General features: G+C 46.9%; 1 protein-coding gene across 3 annotated transcripts in view; it reads left to right on the top strand.

Annotated features, from left to right (window-relative positions):
- Taok3 (TAO kinase 3) overlaps window positions 1-22,874 on the top strand; it is a 147,030-nt gene that overhangs the window by 44,731 nt on the left and 79,425 nt on the right. For 2 of the 3 annotated variants that reach the window (XM_029533599.1, XM_021187253.2), the window contains exon 2: window positions 15,709-15,793. The exons of the other annotated variant lie outside the window; for it this stretch is intronic. The gene's annotated coding sequence lies outside the window, so the exon portion shown is untranslated. The remainder of the gene's footprint in view (window positions 1-15,708; window positions 15,794-22,874) is intronic. 3 annotated transcript variants of the gene reach the window in all.

The raw sequence follows: 22,874 nt of genomic DNA on the forward strand, positions 1-22,874 counted from the left end.
TATATGAGTACACTGTCGCTGTCTTCAGACACACCAGAAGAGGGCATCGGATTCCTTTACAGATGGTTGTGAGCCACCATGTGGTTGCTGGGAATTGAACTCAGGACCATCTGAAAGAGCAGTGTTCCTAACCGCAGAGCGATCTCTCCAGCCCAGGGGTAGAGTTCTTAATTGAGTTAACAGAGGTGGGAAAGACACACCCCGAGTGTGGGTGGCCCTGGGCTGGGAGGAGAGAGAGATTGGCCCTCTCTGCTCTGGACTATGACCTGCAGCTTCAGGTTTCTGCCACCTGGGTTTTCCTGCCATGCTAGGCTCCAAGCGGGGCTTTGTATTCTGCCGAAATGTGTCTAAGCAATGCTCTGGCCATAGTGGCTGTGATCGGAGTGGATCCTGCCTCTTATAAGGAGATTAAAACAGTTGCAAGTGGTTAGATCCCCCAAACACTCCTGCAAACAAATTCCATGCTGGTATTCTAAGGAGAAAAGAGGTAGGGTTTTGAGCAGCTGTTGGGATAAGAACCGGATCCTCAGTGTGGTACAGCCAGGATAGAAGGTCTCCAAAGTGCTCAGTGGAGCAGCCTGCAGCCCAGTAGTTCTCAGTTTCTCAGTGTCAGATGCATTTCCTGGGATCAGTACTTCTAAGTCATCTTGGTGACATTGCAAGTTCAAGGCCAGCAGGGAGTCCAGGGGACCCTATTAAAAAAATTAGCTAAAATAAACTAAATTCATTAACAGCGTACCTGCTAGAGCCACCTGCATACCTAGCAATTGTTCTAGAACACCCGGACTCTCACTGGGTCATCCCTTCTCCTAACACCATCTAGCAATCTTTTTGTTAGTTGTACATGACGAACACTGAACTCTGTGTTCTGCCAGTCTTGGGTCAGAGAGATGGCTCGGCAATTAAGAATGCCTACTATTCTTACAGAAGACTCAGGTTCCATCCCCAGCACCCACAAAGCAGCTTAGACTTGTTTCCAGGTCCCGGGGATGCAGTGTCCTCGTCTGACCTTCTTGGGCACTGTGTGCATGTGGTGCGTACACACATGCACACACAGACAAAATACAGACAAAACACCACACACACACACACACACACACACAGAGTAAATAAAACTGGACAAGCTGCAGCACACTGGCACATGCCTACAGTCCTTAGGAGACTGGCAGAGATTCTCTTGACCCCCAGGGGTTCCAGGCAGCCCTCCTGGGAAACATAGCAGACCCCGTCACCATGACCTTACATTATGGAGAAATAACCCCCACGGCTCATTTCCAAGTTTGCCTACAAATGAGTTAGGGGAGTTTGTTTGTTTGATGGATGTTGTGTATTTGTTTCAGGGTCGGTTTGTTTCTGAGACAGGATCTTACGTAGTCCAGGCTGGCGTCAAATGCACTGCATAGGGAATGATGACCTTAAGTCCTGCCTACGCCTCCTCCGGAAGAGTTCTGTGGATCCTGCTGTGCTCCTCTTGCTGGGTTTTATGCGTGTGGTGCTGAGGATGGAGCTCAGGGTGCCCTGCATACAGAGCAGGCATCCTACCCATTAACCTGCATCCCCAGCCTTGCAGAGAAGGATTTGCTCAAGACTCTTGTCTCTTCCTAGCTCCATCACCAAAAGGGCAATTAATGGGTTGCCATGGCTTTCAAGCCTCACCCTGCCTGGTGGGACAGGAAATGTCTGTCAGCGCCATGCAGGGTGGACCTGGTGTCAGGTAGGCTGCCAGCAGGCAGGGTCTGCCAGGGCATTCCTTCTGCTCTGGGACATGCCCCAAGCGTTCAGACCACAGCAAGCCATCTTCCTGCAAAGAAATACCATCTTCTTCAAGCCCAGGCTGCAGCCTGAAGGGCATGTGCTGGGAGAGATAAGTTGAAGCGTTAGAAAAACTATAGTTTGAACAGTGTGTAATGGCACATGCTTGTAGTTCCAGTGCCAGGAACAGGATTGGTGCAAGCTCAAGGCTAGCCTACGCTACATAGGGGACCAGAAAGGGGCAGGGGGATTGGAGTTGGCGAGGAGGAGGAGGAGGAGGAGGAGGAGAAGAAGAAAAGGGAAACAAGAAAAGAAGGAACAAGGAAAAAAATTTTTTCTTGTTTTGTTTTTTTGCTTGGTTAGTTTGGTTTGGTTTTTCTATGGCTTGTTTTTGAGACAGGGTCTCACTGTGTAGCCCTGGCTGTCCTGGAACTTGCTATGTAGACCAGGCTGGCCTCGAACTCATAGAGATCCTCCTGCCTCTACCTCCTGAACACTGGGAGTAAATGTGAGCTCAAATACCATCAGCCCCAGATGTTGTGGTTGTTGTTTGTCTGTTTTTTAGGTATAGACTATCTATAAGCATGACATTGAACAGAAAGCAGCAAACACTACCATTTGTCATCAATAATCCAATAGACTCATGGGGGCGGGGGAGAGCGTAATTTGACATGTGACAGTCTTCTGCTTGAACTATTGCTCTTGCAATCCCGACAACCTCTAAAGGGTATCTGCGTAGTACTGGTGAGAAAATAGGCTGGGAGAGGTTAAAGGTTAAGTTACCTGACCTTCGCTGCATGCCAGAGGCAGAAGCCAAATTCAAGCCCAGGTAGGCTTGTGACTGAGCCAGCAACCTCGCCTGGCATGCTAGGCTACCGCCAAGAGTCAGCCAGAGGGATGTGCCGGTGCCAGAATCTTCTGGGCCACTCTGTCATTCATCCCGACCTGGGGCTCTTGACCTAATTCTTCCCCTTGCCAACACCTTCACTGTGTCTCCTGCTGCTCCCTGCAGAGAGTGGCTGTAGCCAGCCTGTAGGGCGAGGCTAGCGCCACCCGATCTCCTTCCCTGACCAGTGCACTGAGCCTTACTTGGTTCACACAGTTAGGAGAGGGTGGGGCAGAGGGTGATAATGGATACTTGCAAAAAAAATAAAGCATATGAAAATGTCTTTAAAGGTATTTCATGCTCACACGTGTCCATCACTTCACTTCTAGGGGATCCAACACTCTCTTTTTGCCTCTATGGGCACCAGACATGCACATGACACACACACACACACACACACACATATATGTAAGCAAATTAGACATAAAATCATTTCAAAACTTATTTATAAATAATGCCACTCAGTAAAAGTTAAAGGGGACAAGATGGAAACTAGTGCCGTAGGTGACCGTGTCTTTTTGTCCTGCTTCCAACTTTGAATATTCTGACAACTATTTATGGCTTAAAAAAAAAAAATGTGGGGCGTGGTGGTACACGCCTTTAATCCCAGCATTTGGGAGGCAGAGGCAGGCAGATTTCTGAGTTCGAGGCCAGCCTGGTCTACAGAGTGAGTTCCAGGACAGCCAGGACTATACAGAGAAACCCAGTCTCGAAAAAAATATATATACAATACATTTATTTATTTTCTGTGTATGCACGGGCGTGAGCTTCAAGCTCGTGGGGGTTGGGGTCAGAGGACAACTCTAGGGAGATGGCTCTGTCCTTCCACCATACGGGTCCTGAGGATTCAACTCAGGTCACCGGGCTTAGAGCAAGCAACTTTACCTGTGGCTCTCTCTGGTCCCTTCTAGGTTAATAACCACAGATTTACATAAAAAGATGTATTTTGCTCAATCCCCATTCGTGGACCACCCTTTGAGAGTTTTAAGCTTTGGGGGAGGGGTTTAGCTTCTTCAGTGAAAGGCCCTTACCACTTTGACAAACTCCCAGCTAAACCTTCATCATTAAATTTTCTCCACGGCAAACTCTACTATATGATAGGGTTTCTCGTTTACATTTCTCGTGTGCTCATCTGATTCACGCTGTCACTGGGTGTGTTTGCTTTGACATTTCCACCCAGCCCCCTTGCCGCTTTAATGTCGTCTGTGGTGACGGTGACATTGGTGGCCACCTTTAGTATTGTGTACTCATCTCAAATTTATGGAGCTCCACAGTAACTCAGGCAGGCTCCCATATTTAACCGATGCCTCGTGTGCCCACCAGGCCACTGACACAGGGGGCTGTTGAAGGACAGAGTTCAACAGCGGAATTCCGGGAGGGGAAAACTTGAGAAATACCCTTCAGGATATTAAAGGCTGCCCGTGTGGACACACACGAGCGCAGGCATTCCTAAGCACACTATAGGAAGGTTATTTGCAAAGCTTGTTTGCTGACAGTGCCCCTTAAGGTGGTTTTAGACCTCGGAGCATCATCCCCTAGGAGGGTTCTCTGGTGCATAGACCGTCTTAGAATTCTCTCTCTTCCCACGCGATACCCAGCTCAGACTTCTGCAGGTTACCCCTCAGGCAGCGGCAGGGACAGCAAGAGCCTCCCCCCTCACCCTCAACCCCCCCCCCCCGTGCCAAAAGCACAGTGGCTGGATTTGCTCTTGTGTGCCTTCCAGCTCTGAGCCTTTGGTCCCACTCCCAGACTCCAGTGTGCGCTCTTTGTTCCGATGACCCTCTCGTCTACATCTCTGAGTTCTCGAGGATTCATTACCGGTTCCTAATCAGCCAAGTGATCGCCTTGATTTCCTTTGATGAAGGCTTCCTGGCTGACATTCTAGATCAAGCACAAAAGCAATTCATACCTTGCCCACAGAAGCCCCAGCCTAGTAAGCAAGCCCTGCTCACACACTCACGAGGCTTTAATTGTAGGTTAGGGGACAGATTGGGAAGAACTACAAAACTATCCACCACCTCCCAATGCTTGGCAAGACAAGCTTGACCCTCTTCCCAAGGTATGCTGGGATACTCCATCAGTCCCAAGGCATGCTGGGATACCCCATCGGTCCCAAGGCATGCTGGGATAGCCCAGCTCCCAAAGCATGCCAGGACATCCATCAGAACCCTTTCCCCTCATTACACCTGGAGGTAAAACTTGAAGTTCTTTCCAAATAAGTTCAGTTTCAGCCAAACCAAATATGACTCTGTCAATAATTGAGAAAACATTGAGAAACCTTGAATACCTCAGAAAAAGTGTTTTCAAACTGATTTTGTGCCCTCTTTGGCCAACTGCATAAAATCTTTTTGTTGCTTTTTAAAGACGGCCACCGTATTTGAAAATCAAGATAGCACTTATGGGGTACGGAGGCCGTGGACACGCCCTGCGTTAAACTGAGAGACGTTTGTATGAACTGCTGGCCCTGTAAGGCTTTGGAAGATTATGGCATTTTGCATAATAAAAGGATCCTTTTATTTTTAAAAAAATCATCATTTTATTTTATGTGGATGGGTGTTTTACCTGCACATTTATCCATGCGCCTGTGGGTGCTAGGGACCACACCCACACTGTGGAAGAGCAGTCCGCACACCTAACTGCTGAACCATCTCTCCAGCCCCAGGATCCAGCTTATTCGTTGAACCTTTATGGTGTAATCATCCTTTCTGCTTCATCTTTCTCTCTCTTTTTTTTTTATTTTATGTTTCTTGTACCTTTTTTGCATGTCTACATATGTGCACGTCAAGGGTACGTGTGTTTGGGGCATGAGCATGCGTGCTTGAGAACGTGGAGACCTGGGGTTGACGACAGCAATCGCCATCAGTCCTCCTTCCATTTTATTCTATGAGGCAGGGTCTCTCAATCAAATTCAGAGCTCACCGATGTGGTTCGTTCCCTTAGCCAACATGCTCTGGGGATCGTCTGTCTCTGCCTTCCTAGGCTGGAGTTACAGATAAACGGACATGGCCACCCAGCTTTTATATATGAGCCCTGAGGATTCAAACTCCTTTTACTGTCTCTTCCACTTCCTCTCCTTCTCCCTACCCCTCTCCTGTTTTGTTTTGTTTTGCTTTGTTTTGTTTTGTTTTGTTTCAAGACAAGGTTTCTCTGTGTAACCCTGGCTGTCCTGGAACTCACTCTGGAGACCAGGCTGGCCTCGAACTCAGAAATCCGCCTGCCTCTGCCTCCCGAGTGCTGGGACTAAAGACATGCGCCACCACGCCCAGCTTCTGCCTTATTTTTTGAAACCGTCTCTCACTGAATGTGGAGCTCGGCGATTCAGATTAGCTAACTGACCAGAGAAGCCCAGGGACCTCAGCTTCCCCAACACTGGGGCTCTGGTGCGCTCTTCTTACACTTGCAGCTACACAGGCTCTCTGGGCCCTTCTGTTAAGTGCTGGTGTGATTATTTGGGGGCGGGGGGGTGTGGACATGTGTGTTTGTGTGGGTTTCTCCTGGCCTGCAGCAAGGGAGGTTCATGCTGGAGACCACATGACACGTGTACAATATGTACTACACATAACACTCACTATACCCTTCCTCGGGGGCCAAAAGCAGACACCTACATGACCCAGGACGGTTATGAGCAGCCCCTAGCCAGCCAGGCCAAGCCCACCATTCTCCATTTGTGCAGCAGACTTCTTGGTGTCTCAGAGAGGTGGGTGAGGGTCTCTAGGCTATAGTCACCTTCCATATTAGCCTGTAGATCCCAGCCCTCGGGGGGGGGGGAGGGAGGCTGGAGGGTCAGAATTTCAAGCTCATCCTTACTACATAGGGAATTCAAGTCCCGCTTGTGCTACATGAGACCAAAGGAAGAAAGAAAAAATAGTGTATGGAGAGTTGACAGTGTGGTGCGGTTGCCATTGTTTGGGGTTTTGTCACGGTTTGGCTTGATTTTCAGAGCTTAGGGCCTGACACATGCTAGGCACACACTCTATCAGTCTATCCCAGGCTAAGTTCACAGCATTAACAACTTTTAAGGAAACCAGCCACAGATAAAAGGAACCTGCTTTATATAGCCAGAGACCATGGCAGCAGTACCCACTGCTGGCTGGAGGGACTCGCTCATCCACTCAACACTCATTCAGAACCGCTGACGCTCAAATACGCTGAAATAGCACTTGCAGACACATTTAGGTCAAGACTTTGTAGTTAATCTTCAGGTGTACTCTAATCTCATTTGTGGGTCATTCCTCCCCTCCAGTTACTGCGCAAGGACAAGTATATTATAAACATTTCCCTCTGCTTCAAAGAATATTTGTTCCTGATTCTTTGAATTATTGTGGTATATTTTTAGAGATTTTTTTTAAAAAAGTTTATGTGTGTGTATGTGTGTGTGTGTGTGTCTGTGAGCACAGTGTCCCCTCGAGTCCAGAAGAGGGCACCAGATCGCTGTGGAGCTGGAGTTACAGGTGATTGTGACCCACATGGGCCATGGGTTGTTGGGAACCGAACCCTGGGCCTGTCCAAGAGCAGGAAGAGCCCCTGACTGCTGCTTCATCTGTCCAGTGCTGGGATTTGGATCGGATCGGTGTTCTTTATTCTTCGGTGCTGGACACTGAGGCTGGTTGTGTGAACCAGCTCTAGTTGGCGGTGACACGTAGTGATGCTTCTGTGTCCTGCTGACTCAGTCTCTCAGGGCTCTGCCCATGGTGGTCAGCTGGGTCACACGGTGGTTCTTCTCTTACCATTTCCATGGTGGTTGTACCGATGCACACCGCCCCCTGCTTCCCACAGCCTCCCAGCACTCCTTGCTGTCTCCTTCCCTAACACCTGCCATTCTGCCTGGGGTGAGATGGATTCTTAATGCGTATCTGGCCACAGAGACAAGTGAAATGATGCTATTTGCTGGAAATTGGAGCGACTGGAAATCAGCATGTTAGGAAAAGTTAAGTGCAGAAAGACAAATATCATGCATTTTCTTTCTTTTGTGTATCCTGGAATTGTATATCAAGGCATAAAAATGTATATTTAAAATATGGACTTACATATGTAAACATGCACATTATTTATGTGCTTATATAATATACTGTATATGTATACTATATATGTTTACAAATGTACTCCAGGTTCATGGAGCTGCCTGCCCTCCCTGCTCCCATCTCCTGCTATTTCAAACTAATCTTACAATAAACATTTTAACTAGCCGGGCGTGGTGGCACACGCCTTTAATCCCAGCACTTGGGAGGCAGAGGCAGGTGAATTTCTGAGTTCGAGGCCAGCCTGGTCTACAAAGTGAGTTCCAGGATAGCCAGGGCTACACAGTGAAACCCTGTCTCAAAAAACAAAAACAAAAAACATTTTAACTGGGTCTGGATGCAAAGGTGACATACGGACAGTCAGGCAAGTACGGATCACATCTTGATCCATAATCATTACAAAGCAGAGAGACAGACACACACCGGAGATGGCATAAAACCTCAATGCCTCCCCCCAGGAACACACCTCCTTTATCAAGGCCACACCCCCTGGTCCTTCCCAAACAGTTCCAGGAACTCAAGACTGAGCACTCAAATACATAAACCTGTAGGGGAACGTTCTTGTCCTGACCACCATGGTGACATCACATGACCCTTTATATTCTCTGCCTGGCTTATTTAACTCACTACAGTGGCATCCGGGTGACGTCCGGCTCCATCCCCTCATGGCCAGTGATAGATCTCATGCTTTCAAATGGCTGAACATAGTCCTGTGTGTATAAGCGGCGTCTGCCCGAGCATTCGTGGGGCCAGGCACTTAGCTCCTTTCTCTGCTACCTGTGAACAGAGCTCCAACAAACAGGGATAGAATTGTCCAGGAGCCTTCCTACCTCTCGACATAATGGTTGTACTTATGTGCATTCCCACCCACATTGTGCCAGGAAGGCTCTCTTTCTTACAGATCCCTGCCAGCTCTTGTCATCTTTGTCTCTTTGATAATAGCCAGTCTTACCAGAGTGAAGTGACATCTCCGGGTGTTGATTTGCATTTCCCCCATGGCTCCCCCTGTGCTGGGTAGTTTCAAATGTGCGGTCTGCGCATCTGCATGGCTACTTTTGAGACTTGTCTATTTAATCTGTTGGACAATTCAGGTATTCTTTTTAAAGCCTTTTCCCCCTTTTTTTGGTTATTGGCTTAATTTATCACACATTGATTCATTCACTCAGCAAGCCTACTGAATGTCCCCTGTGTGTCCAGCACTGAGCGAGACTTTAGGGTCTCTGTAGCCCGAGACAGCCTATGCTCCAACACGGTACCTTGAACATGTCCTGGAGTTTTTAGTTTCATACTACAGGCACGAGGGTGGGAGCATGTTAAGATGTCTGTGTTCTATGCGTTTCAGCAGCAATGCTTCTCTAAGAATAGAAAACTTAGTGTGCTCATGAAGACACTGCAGTTTGTGACATGTGTCAATCTTGAGTGGGCCCAGGTCTTTCCGGGAGTGTCCATCACCCTTCTTGGTGCAACAGCAGGCACAGTTCACAGTGCACATGTCTGTGTTCAGTAGCCCAGCTGCATGGCATCACACCCTGCACTGAGGGCTACCGGAGACACTGTCAGCGTAAGCCTTTGGGTTTAAATTCATCTCTGGTCATTGAATGCACAGAAACTCCCCCCCCCCCCTTTACTGTTGACAGACTTTTCTATGACCTCCACATCCAATTGCATAGTCCCATCCTGGCAGCATAGCCCACAGGTCAAGAGGTCAGGCACCAGAGCTGGGAAGACAGCTCAGTGGATGGGAGCGCTTGCTCTGCAGGCACGTGGACCCATGTTCAAATCCCCACCACCCACGTAAAACGCTGGTTGAAACTTTGTGTGTCGGAGACAGGAGGAGCCCGAGAGTTTGCTGGCCAGTGAGGGACCCTAATGCAGAGGGTGACAGAAGCTACCTGACATCCTGCTCTGCCCCTACATGCAAGCTGCCCCCCCCCAACACACACACCTGTACACACTGTTTACGGTACTGTGTACTAGATTATAGACTGTCTCAGGGTACAGTCTAAAGCCTCGCTCAGTGCTGGACACACAGGTGACAGTATGCTTACTGAGTGAATGAATATGCATGATAAATTAAGCAAACCAAAAACAAGCTTTGAAAAGAATTAGGATTCTGTAAAAATTGTTGATTTTACACACACACACACACACACACACACACACACATATATATATATATATATATATATATATATATATGAATGTTAATCAAGTCTGAGGAACACAGGATGTATTATTATTATATTTTGCAATTGTTTAAAGCATTTATATTATGTGTTTGGTTCATATCATGTATTTGATAGCTAGATAGTTATATATCATTACATCACACAGTTTGGTTCAATCTATTAGACCAGTTTGGAATTTATAAGGCCAGATGAGCACCATTTTTGCACTGGTCTTAAATATTTTTAATTTCATTTATGTGTATGTGTATCTGTCTGTGCATCCCATGAGTGCAGTGCCCAGAGAGGCCAGAAGAGGGCATCAAATCCCAGAGAGCTGGAGTTAGATGTTGTGAGCCTCTTGATGTGGGTACTGAAAAGCAAACCTAGGTCCTATTCAAGAGCAGCCTGTGCTCTTAACCTCTGACCTGTCTCCCCAGCCCCCGGGTCTTGATTTAAAACCCACAGAGAGTAGCGTTTATTTTCTAAGCTCAAGTAGCATTGAGCTCATCCTGTCGAAATAGCAGACAGAGCCGGGCTATGGTGGCACACGCCTTTAATCCCAGCACTTGGAAGGCAGAGGCAGGCGGATTTCTGAGTTCGAGGCCAGCCTGGTCTACAGAGTAAGTTCCAGGACAGTCAGGGTTATACAGAAAAACCCTGTCTCGAAAAACCAAAAAAAAAAAAAAAAAAGTAAAATAAAAATAGCAGACAGTACACAGTTGCTCAATACCCAAGTGAAGGGACCCAGGGTGGAGGGGTGGCTGAATGGTTAGAACAATCGCTGCCCTTCCAGAGTTCCCGGGCTTGATTCCCAGCACCTACATTGCAGTTCAAAACCATCTGTGACTTCAGCTTCTGGGAATCGGATCTTCTACTGTCCTCTGCCGACAGTAACCACACACACATGATACACAGACAAACACAGGCAAAACGTCCATACACACAAAACATGTAAAGTTAAAAGCTCAAAGGAGCCTGGTTTCTGCCCTCTGCCTACCAACCCAATCAAACAGAACAAACAATAGTTTTGGGTTTTTTTTTTTCTTCTTTTAGGACAGAGACATAGATCTTAGTCTTAAGAAGGGACGAAGAGTCTTTGTCATCTAATTTAACGTCAGTTCACTCAGGAGTAGGCTAACGGTTATCTTTATTATGATAAATCAATAAACTCAGACACTCATGCCACACTTGTGAGGTGGCGCTCAGGTGACTGCCGTGTCCCTCCCCGGCTCTCAAACGCTGAGACACACAAGCGCCCTGGGCTATTTGATCTTGGTAGTGTAAAAAGTTAACTGTTGTCTAGTTTCATTGTCAAAATGTAAGGGCCATAAAAAGCCGTTTTCTTACCTCAGAGTAACGGTTAGTGGTGGCTGGCAGGCACAGCAGCTAGCCAGCTTTCGTAGCAGATGACTCCTGTCAGAGTCACGTCCACGTGTAGGCTGAGTGGCAGGCATGAGGCGCCACAACCCACCCTGCACTAGTTCCAACTTTCACAGAGCCCTGACTCCAGTTTGAACTTCCAAACCCTGTAGGCATATAGTTGTGTGAGAATTTTATATTCTTTTTTAAATGTTCATTTAAAATTATTCATACATGTACAACTGCATGTGAATATGTATATGGGAAAAGCTTACGATCCCCTGGAGCTAGAGTTAGAGGCAGTTGTGAAGCACCTAATGTGGGTGCTAAAAGCCAGACCCAGGTCCTCTGCGAGTGGCGTCCCTTAACCACTTAACCACTGAGTCACCTCTCTGGCCCTGTATTCTTTCCTCAAAGGTGCCCCCCAATTTCTCCACTGTGTGGGTCGAAGTACCGAATACAAGTATATACCAGGTGTTAGGAGATCCTCAGGAGACCACGTTACACAGGACCCAATCTCACGGGACACTAATAGCCCTCCAAAACATAGCAACTTGGGTTGCATGGAAGTTTGACCTGGGCATGTGGTTCTGGGCTAAGAAGTGAGGAATTCTGGAGTCTAGTTTGGAGGAAATACCTCTCTGTGGGCTTGAGGTGACAATTAAGTTCCCGAGACTCGGGAGAGAAGGAGAGGGCTGGGAGAGGAAGAGAAGAAGGAAGGTGGGTACTTTTCCAACACGAACCCTTCTGACTCTTCCTTCCTTGATGCTGAAGTTCTGTGGGGTTTGGGCTTTGCTGTCTCCTGGTTTGTCTGGGAATTGGTGTGATTAAAACATGGCAAAGCAATAGAGAGCCTCATGGAGATTGTGTCTAGTCTCCATATCTGGGGGTCACAGAGACTCTGTGCATCTTGTCTCCATTTCTGTTTCTTCTTTCTCCACAAGGTCTGTGAACAAGTCTGTGACTCTCTTCCCATTGTTGGAAGGCTCCATCTCTGAGGAACAAGAGTAAATGGTGTAATTTCAGTTGCTGTTGCTCTAAGCTGGATGAATGGTTCGGTTGACCCAAGCTCTCACGGCCCGAAAGGCAACATTCTTGGCACAATTCTCAGCCATTGCTGTCCGTGTGACATTTACACTCACAGAGGCTGAGATGGGAAGACAGTTTTATGCGTGTCACTTCAGCAAATGCTCAGAATAAAATCCACCTAGGGAAAAATAGTCCCAGTTTGGAGAGGAGGGTGGGTCTAGATTTTCATGTCTGGTTCTGAGCTGGACAAGAGGAGACTGGTATAGAGTTTCATGGATCCTTAGCTGTTTACCAAGACCAGAGAGCGCAACTAGTCTAGCCCCAGATATATACTCCAGAGAGCCCAGCTAATATAGCACTAGGTATATCCTCTCAGAAATGTGGGCAGAGATGACTGCAATGCCATTATTCACAGCAGCTGGCAGATAGACATGCCCTCACATGTTGGTCAGCTGAGCTGCTGACAGGCACCCCGAGGTATACTCTCACAATGGAACGTTACGTGGCATTTTCCCAGGCATGAGATACCAACTGATGTTACATGCTGGCCTATACCACATGAAAGAAACCAGCCCCAAGAGAGCACATATTGTATGACACATGTTCTATGAGGTTGTTCTCATGAACTCTCAGGAACCAGGAAATGGAAGGAGACAAAAGCTAGTTGGTGTTTGCCGAGTGTGGAGGGTGAGAGGGCAAAGGCTGTGGGTTTCTCCTTGCCGTGAAAGCAGTCTAAGAACGGCATTGTGGTGGTTGCACATCACCTGGGAAAACACCAAAACCTTCTGTAAGCAGATTGGATATGGGAGTTATATTTCAAGGAAGCAGCTTTTTAATACCGATAGCTTGAGGACACACAGTTCAACTAAGCAGTGAACTCAAACATATACCTTACTCTGTGGGCATGCTGGACACTCCGGGCAGTGTTTATCTGTTGATCTGAAGCAGAGTTAAAATTATAGGCTGGGTCTGAGGAGATGGCTCAGTCGGGAAAGGGCTTGTGTGTCCCTACAGAAAAGGCCAGGAGTGGTAGTATGTGACTGTAACCCCATTGTAATGGGGAGGAAGACAGGGGATCCATGGAGCTCACTGGCCACCCAGCCATGCCCCATCTGTGAGCCCCAGGGTCAGTGAGAAACCCTGTCTCAACAGACAGACAGACAGACAGACAGACAGACAGACAGACAGACAGAGATGGATGGATGGATGGATGGATGGATGGATGGATGGATGGATGGATGGGTGAGTGGGTGGGTGAGTGGATGGGTGTGAAATGATTGAGACACCCGACAGCGACCTCTGGCCTCCGCATGCGTGCATGTGCACACACATGTACACACACTCACATTAGTTTTATTCATTATCTCTCACACAGTGTTGTTAGGAATATCTTAGTTCCTGGCGCTGTCATCAGACTAGATTAGCAGGAGGGCATCGTAGCCATGGAGTTACTGATGGTTTAATGATTAACTGAAATTTGGTACCAAATACATGTAGGCTCTAGCTAATCTAAAACAAGCTACAGAAAGAATCTGAAGAAATAGCTGGGCGGTGGTGGTCCATGCCTTTAATCCCAGCAGCTCTCAGGAGCCAGAAGCAGAGGCAGGGAGGATCTCTGAGTTTGAGGCCAGCCTGTTCTACACAAAGAGTTCCAGGTCACCAAAGGAAACCCTACACAGAGAAACCCTGTCTCAAACAAACAAACAAACAAAAACAGAGTCAGGGAATAACTGGAATCATGAAACTGCGGTTCGTGAATGGAGGCACAAGATATCCTTGGAGAGGGGAGAACGGGTGGAAGTTGAGCCATTACTTCTAGTTCTTTATTTTAATTCCTGCAAGGCCCTGGGCCAACCCTGGTGGTTCACAACTTTAATCTCAGCACGCAGGACGCAAAGACAGGTGGATCTCTGTTAGTGTGAGGCCAGCCTGGTCTACATAGGGAGTTCCAGGCCAGCTAGGGCTACACAGTGGGACCCCTCCCCCCACGTCAACAAAAATAAAATAAAAAAAAAAAAAAAAAACGTACTCCAAGGCTGGGAGATGGCTCAAGGGGTAGAGCGTTTCTCACACAAGTATGAAGGCATGAGTTCAGACACCCAGAACCAAGCTCCGTTTCCAGCAGTGGAGTGCTGGTTGTGAGTGTCGGGGACCATCCTCCGAGCCTGACCCTGAGTAGTCACTAGGCAGTCTCTGAGGACAGTGCTTGGGGCGATGGCATAGACAAGTTTGAAGATGAGATTCTATGCAGGTGTCAGCTACATGTCAAAAGGACAAGCATGAAGAAGCAAGTATGGACATGGAGAAAGGAAAAAGCCAGTCGTTAACAGGAACTCTGAATGCTGTGTGCAAGTCTTTGTGGTAGGTCGGGTGCGTGTGGAGGCCACAGAACAACGGTGGCTATCATTCCACAGTACCAACCACCTTGGTTTTCAGTCCCTCGCTGACTGAGGGCTCACCAGTTCAGCTAGCCGGCCAGCAACCCACAGACATCCGACCTGCCTCAGCCTCCACAACATTGGCACTGAAAACCTACCACCACATCCAGGTTTATTTTGCTTTCTTTCCTTTTTCTGTTTTAAATGCATGCTCTGGGATAACTATCTCTCCAGCCCCTGAGTTGGGAATTTAAGAAGAAAAAAAAAAAAAGGTTCTAAATCTGTGTCCACATTCATCTCACATGAGTTGTGTTTTAACAATATAAAACTCATAGTTAGCATGGAAATGTGGGAGATGGTTACAGGCAAGCCTGGAAAGGGACGTGTTGGAACAGTATATCTCAGGACCGCGGGAGTCGACGACATTGATTACCATGTGCTGTCGGGTTAATGTCACATACCGTGCGTAGGGTTTCTTGTTATGCTCTTCTATGGGTTGTTTATTTATGTATTTATTTATTGTCATGGTTTTTCTTTCTTTGAGATTTATTTCTTCTTATTTTATGTGTACGGGTGTTCACCTACATACATGTCTGTGCATCATGTGTGTGCAGTGCCCATGGAGGCCAGAAGAGGGCGCCGTACCCCCTGGAACTGGAGTATGAGACAGTTTTGTGCCACTGCATGGGTGCTGGGGACCATCCTGGAGCCTTCTGGAAGGGCCCGGCACGCTTAACTGCTGAGCCATGTCTTTTAGCAGCCGGTGGGTCGTTTTGAGTTGTATGGCATAGCTATAGGTTCTGAGTCCACTGACATGGTCATCTCATGGGAATCCTGGAAGCCCCTGGAAGAAAGTTGGTTCTTTTATCTTTACCTTCCATGCTTGGCAATAAATGCTTTATGTTATTTTTCTGAATATTTATGTCTACTACGTCATTAGTTGTCGGTTTGATTTTATCAAGAGATAAAAGTCTCATTGGGTTGCACAGACAGGCCTTGGACTCCTGAGCTCCAGCCATCCCCAGTCCCCAGCCTGCAGAGTCACTGGGATCACAACTGTCGGCTCCCGTGTTCGGGTCTGTTCTCCTATAGTGATGTATCCTCCCCTCTGTCCACAGACGCATCCTAAGTGTGGAAGTGAGTAGAGACTGCTGCTACCATGCACCAGAGCCACTCCGTGGGGGCTGTGCCACACATCGAAAGGTACTGTGCTCCCTGACGCAGCTGCCTCCTGTAATATAGGAGTAAGTTGTGTTTCCTGGGCTTTCTGTGGTGAGATTTTACTACCTGCGTAAGAATATGACAGGTATATAAACACATGAATAAGAAGGTAGTGCATATACGGATGGAGAGACAGCTGGGAGTTAAGAACACGTGCTGATCTTGCATAAGACCTGAGATCAGTTCCCAGCACCCACATAGGACAGCTCCCAACCTACCAGTGACTCCAGCTCCAGGAGGCTCTGCGCCCTCTTCTGGCCTCCACTGGCACTGCGCCCACATGGACAAACCCATACCTAGCGCATGTACACATACTCAATTTACAAAATGAAATAAATGTTTTTAAAATGTTATATTATTGAAAGTGTTGGGGTTTTAGGCCTAAGGAGATGGCTCCGTTGGCATATTGCTTGCATTACAAACATGAAGTCCTCACTTTGATTCTCCCCCCCCCCCAGAACCCACATAAAAAAGCCAGGGGTGGTGGCACGGACCTGTCATCCCAGCACTGTGGAGACACCCTGGGGCTCACTAACCAGCCAGCCTCGCTGAGGTGATGAGGTCTGGATTCAGTATGAGACCGTGTCTCAAAAAGTAAGATGGAGAAGCAGTGGAAGAAAAGACCTCTGCTTTACCACCTGCTTCTACATATGTGTACGTGGCCAAGCACATGCCCACCCGTATGAACACATATACACATACACGTAAACACACACACACACTTCATCGTCTCTAGGGCCTCATCATGCCTGGTCTGACGAAGTTTTCTGTGGTAGCCGGTTCAGTGTGTGTGAGAGAATATCTCACGGTTAGCCCTTTCAGTGTGTGAGACAGTATCTCACGGTTAGGGTTGTGTGTCTGAGGAGTTACTGCTAAGCATCTCTCATGGGCCCCTTAGACATCTCCCTTGGTTAAGAGGCGCTCACTCAAATCTTTCACACACTTTTTTTTTTTTTTTTAATGAATTGTTGGTGCTGGAGAGATAATTCAAAAGTTAACCCTGGCCACAGGGCTGGAAAGATGGCTCAGCCGTTAAGAGCACTGACGGCTCTTCCAGAGGACCTGAGTTCAATTCCCTGCAACCACATGGTGGCTCACAACCATCTGTAATGGGATCCGATGCCCTCTTCTGGTGTGTCTGAAGACAGCTACAGTGTACTCATACAAATAAAATCAATCTTTAATAATAATAATAATAATAATTAATAATAATAATAAAAAGAGCACTGGCCGCTCTTGCAGAAGACTTGGGTTCAGTTCCCAGCAGCCACATGTAACTCTAGCTCCTGGGGAGCCAATGCCCTCTTTTGGCCTCTTCAGGCACCAGGCATGAACATGGTACACAGGCATACATATGGGCAGAGCACTCCCACACATAAAACAAAATAAAAAATCAAAATTGAATTGCTAGTGGGTTTTGACAGGTCTTTATAATTTTGTTTACAAGTGAGATGTGTTTTTGCGCAGGTTTTTATGTGGTGTTGTTCCTTCATGCCGTAACAAGTCTCTAGAACCACAGACTTGTCCGATTTGGATGAAGTCTAATGTAGAGTCTACCTTCTGTGGACCGCACGTTTGTTTCTGACCTGAGGGCAGTGCAGCCTTCACTTCTCTTTTGAATGATAACGCTTTTCCTCTTTTCTGGGACTCGTATATGGGCTGGAGTTGCTATTGAAGCCCGGATGTTTATTTGTGGGGAAAATCTTATATTTCAATATTTAAAATATGCTGTCATATTTATGTATTCCACGTGTGTCTCTGCACCAGCATGCCACCGTGCACGTGTGGAGGCCAAAGACTGACTGCAGGAGTTATTTTCTCTTCTTCCACCCTGTGGCTTGGAGGGGTTAACCTCAGGTCAGGAGGCAGCACCTTTATACACTGAGCCACCGCACCAGCCCAAACTTCAGTTATTTTATTTCAGATCTTTTTTTTCATGACCAGTGATGATCTGTAGCTGACCATTTCTTCCAAGTCCTTTCTTTGTACAACGTTGTTTTTAGTTACCCCAATGGCAGGCGATGTCTCCTCTCTCCTTCCTGATTAGTCATTTGTTTCTTCTGTCTTTTTTTTTTTTTTAATTAACAAATCAGTTTGACGTGAGATTAATAAATTTAGTTCTTTTTCTAAAAGAACTTCGCTTCATGTTGTTGTTTTTTTTCATTTTTCTATCATTTTTATTTCAATGATGTTTCTCTTTAACCTTCATTATTTCCTCTGCCCATTCACAAAAAAAAAAAAAAAAAGTGACTTTTTAAAGAAATAAACAGACAATGCGAGCTGAGGTGACCGACTTGAACTCTCCTCACTTTCTATGCCTTATATTCCCTGTAAGGTCAGCAGCATAATATGGTTTGGATGCATTGTGCCCACCTTTGCTTTTCCCTTTACATTAATTTGATTGCTTCTCTTTTGAGACAGAGTCTCGCTCTGTAGCCCAGGCTGGTGTCACACTCACAATGACCCTGCACCCAGCCCCCGCCCCCATTTCAGAAGCTGAGGCACTGAGGTTACAGGCCCCGCCCCTTGCCCCCGCTCCACCCCTCCATGCTTGCATTTTCAGTCCACTCAAAGTGGGTTCTTATATTTATATCTCCATTTGCTCTTCAACCCAGGGATTATCTTTTTAAGATTTTTTTTTTTTAATGTGTATGGGTGTTTTGCCTGTGTGTGTACCTGGGTGCTGTGTGTGTGCCTGGCACCCACAGAGGTCAAGAGAGGGCATCAGGTCCCCCGGAACTGGCATTACAAATGGGTGTAACTTGTCATGTGTGTGCTGGAAACTGAACAGAGGTCCTCTGCTAGAGCAGCAGGCTCTTAACCACGGAGCCATCTCTCCAGCCCCATAGTTGTCTTTTTAAAAATGATTTCAATAGAATATATTTATTCTTTGACAGTTTCAAACGTGTAAACAGGGCATCTTAACCTATGCACCCCCATTGAGTTAGTGTTTAACCACATGTTTTAAGGCCCTGTTCAGAGGAACATAAACACTTGGTATCATGATGTTCTCTAATGGGTCCACGCCATAGCATTATCAGTATCATCAATGCCCGTCCTTCACTGTCAGTAGTAACCTGCTTTGAAATCTGCTCATGGTAACAGTGGACTTTGTTTACAGAGGGACACGTCCTTCTGTGTCCCTTGACTCACAGCTCATCTCTGTCTCCCTATTTGAAGCATGTATATACACGTGTGCATGCATGTTTAGTGTTTATGTATGATTTGTGCATACATGTGGCCCGTGCTGAAATGATGCTGTTGGCATAGCCTTTCAGCCCGGCGTGGCCTCTTTATAACAGTATGCTCCAGGCTCTCTTCCTCCAGGCTTTGAGCTGCCACACTCTCCACAGCTCACACTGCATTGTGAGGTTGGTGTAAATGATCGACTGTCCGTTAAAGACATTTACACAGTGGGAACCTCGCAGCTCACCACCCAGCTCCCACTTGCATTCCCGTTGATCCTTTGCACACGCCGCCCCGTACCTCTCTAGTGTGATGGCTCCCTTCCGGTCTGAAGGACTCCCCTCAGCACCCCCTACAGTGTGAACAAAGAGGCCCTGCATTCCTTCAGCTTCACCTAAGTCCTGACGCCTTTGTTCTGCCTTCACTCTTCAAAGGTATTTTCATTGGCTATAGAACTTTGAGTTTGGCTTTTTTTCTTTTGGCACTTTAAGAAAAGTGTTCAATTGTCTTCTCCATTATAATATTTATGGCTAGGAGGTCTGCTGAGTCTGCTGTCTCCCTTCTCCTGCTTCCTTTACAAAGAATGTCTCCATTATCCCTGGACTGTTTGTCTCCATCCTCTCTGTTGCTGTGATAAAAATGTCCTGACAAAAGGCAACTCCAGGGAGAGACAGGGCATTCCGGCTCACAGTTCAAGGCTACAGGGTGTAGGGGGCAGGGAAGTCAAGAGCAGGGATGGATAGATGCTCATGCTTAGCTCACTTCTAGCCCGGGATCCCAGCCTAGGGAATGGTTCTGCCCACAGTGGGCGGTCCCCACACCTCCGTTAATCTAGACAAGATAATCCCTCCAGAATGCCTCAAGCCTGCCCTCCTTCCCCATCTCCCAGGAGACCTGGAGCCTATCACATTGACAGTTGAGATTAGCCATCACTCTACTTTTATGACTTTATCAATTTGTTTTTAATATTTATTTCTATATGAAAATGGGGGGGGTTGCCCAGCAAGTATGTCTGTATACTGTGTGAGTGCCCAGTGCCTGGGGTTCCCATAGAGGCCAAAAGAGGTTGTTGGATATCCTAAAACCGGAGTTACTCATGGTTGTGAATGCTAGGAATTGAACCTTGGTCCTCTGGAAGTACAACTAGTGCTTTTAACCCAAGTCATTTCTCTAGCACACATTTTGGACACTTTTTTTGTAATATGCTTGCTGTAATTTCCTTCATGTGTCTTGTTCCTGACTTTTTATAGACACCCGCAAATCCCAGAGTTTCTAATCCTCACCAGATTTGCAAATGCTCCCCACGTTATTTCTTCAAAGAAATATCTAATTTTTTATTTTACTTTTTCTGTTACGTATTTATTTTATGTGTATGAGTGTTTTGCCTGCGTGTATGTGCATGCCCTCTGCGCGTGCCTGGTGCCTACAGGGTCCAGAAGATCCCCTGGAACTGGAATTAGTTGTGAACAGACATGTAGGTGCTAGGGATCGAACCCAGATCCTCTGAAGAGCACCCAACGCTCTTAACCGCTGAGCCACCTCTCTGGACCTGTCTTAACGCATCCTTTCTCTCCTTTACAGATGCCTGGCTGCTTGGAGGTTTCCCTGGCTGAGTGATTCTCAGCTGTGTCTGCTTGATTGCTTCCTTCCTTCCTCCCTTCCTTCCGTTCATCTTTTTCTACTTTCTATGTGAGTTTCATATATTCATTCAAACACACTCACTAATTTTTTTTTCCACATCCCATCCCATGCACCATGTTTTTATCCCAGACATTGTATTTCCTTTCCCGATGCAGGCCGAGTTTGCGTCTCTTACGGCTTGTCTGTCTCTGCTCTATGTGCCCCTTACTCCCTCTGAGTTTAACCCCGAGCGAGCTTCAGTCACGTGTTTACTGACCTTGCACTGTCTCAAGTTCAAGGCCAGCGTGGGCTACAGAGTGAGTCCTTTTGGGTGGCCCTGTCCTGGGCTAACATGGCTTTCTCACTGCCAGTATACAGTACAGACTTGAGGGGTGGGGCACCGTGGGTCCCCACCCCCTCTGAACTGTTCCCTTCTATTCCAGCTGTGCCAGGTGAACTCTTAGCCACCAGGGTCACCTCAGACTCTTATGGTTCTCACTCGCTATCACAGGGTCCACTCACGTCTGCACTGCCCTGCACCTATCCTGGGTGGATCCCGGGGGCTCCTGGGGCTTGCCTCTGCTTCTCGTGGGCCAGGGGATCTTTGCCCTTTGCCTGCCGGCCACTGTCTTCAAGTGCCATCCTATGGGCATTGCATCTGATGCTTCGATTGTTTCAGATGACAGGAAATAAATAAATCAAGTGCCCATTTCTCCATCTTGGCTGGAACCAGAAATCTCCTCGTTCTATTTTTGAACTTATTAATTATGGGTAGTCAAGCTTATTGATTCAGCGTACGGCGTCTGCTCTGCCGTGGTGCTTAGTAATTAAATGTTCGCTCGTCATTTATTCTGGGAGATTTGGGTTTTTTTTTTTAAATCTCTCTCTCTCTCTCTCTCTCTCTCTCTCTCTCTCTCTCTCTCTCTCTCAACATTTAAACATCTATCTCTTTAAATAACCATTTTGGTCTATAATATGACAGAATAATCTCCGTTTTCTCAAAAATGATCGTTAGTAACTTAGCTTAATTCCTAATGGAAGCCACTGTATTCAGAAATTCAAAATGCACTTCACCAGTTGAATTTCAGTCACTAGATCCTCATTTTTCTAAAAGGGAATCTCCTCTACCCCCGACATGTGTGGTCTCCAGAAAGGCCTCCCTGGTTTACTCCGGGACTCCTTCTGTTTGCAGAACAAGGAAGGAGACCCACCTTCTGCTGCCCTCCGTGCCCTCAGCTACCTTACTGCCAGGCGCCTGCGTTCGAGACACTTTCCCCAACTGTATTGACTTGTCAGCTTCGTACTTGATGGTCAGCATCCGAAGAACAGCGGGACAGTTGCCCAGGGCAACGGGCGCAGCGAGGGCAAGGCAGACGCCCTCTTCCTGTACCGAGCCTTTGGTGGCGCCCTGTTCTGCACAGCAGAGAGACCAGATGTCTTAGTGTTGTTCTAAAGGCTTTCTGTTGGCTTAAGCATCACTATTTCTGCCCCCAACTCTCCCACACATCCATTTTAAGTGAACTACATTTATTTTCCCTAGGAAGGCGGGGCTTTTGACTTATAAGTTAAAACAAAAAAACAGGCCAGACCAGTCTTCTATACACTTACATTGAGAGACATTTCCCTACCGTTTGTAACAACAGCCTGAACCCTTGTCTTTTGGGTGTCTGTTGTTCCATTTGACTGAAAGTCCTGTGTAAAGATAGAGAGGGACACAGGTTCTGACCCTAACACCAGGCCCAATACAGTGCTGTGACAGTCCTCAGCATGCAGTACAGACTTACTACATGAAGGAATGAAGCTAGCCAGCGGCTGGATGGCTAGGTTGTGGTCACCTACCTATGCTAATAACTCAAGGAAACTGAATTCGTAAAGTCAACACCCACCGCCATCACGTCACATGAGGAAATATATCTACCAACACTGCCATCTTTGCTTCTTCAGCTGGTGACCTTTTAACATTCTAGAATATCATATATTGAAGAAAAATAGATTTATTGACTAATTGCTAAATATGTCACCTGGTTTGTCAGGAGGTCAAGGAAGAAACACGGTCTATACTTATAATTAGTTCAAGCAGAAGTAAGTGCTGTGTATGCAGCAAAGGCTACTTAGAATGAAAATAAAATAAGAGGAAAAATAACATCCCAAAATGTTTTCAATAGTTAAGGGAAAGTATTGACTCAACACAGAATGAATTCATGTGCCAACTGATAGGTCAACACACAGACAAGTCAAAGGGCATCCTGGTCACGTG

Source organism: Mus pahari, chromosome 23, assembly GCF_900095145.1.
Source record: "Mus pahari chromosome 23, PAHARI_EIJ_v1.1, whole genome shotgun sequence".
Taxonomy (NCBI): domain Eukaryota; kingdom Metazoa; phylum Chordata; class Mammalia; order Rodentia; family Muridae; genus Mus; species Mus pahari.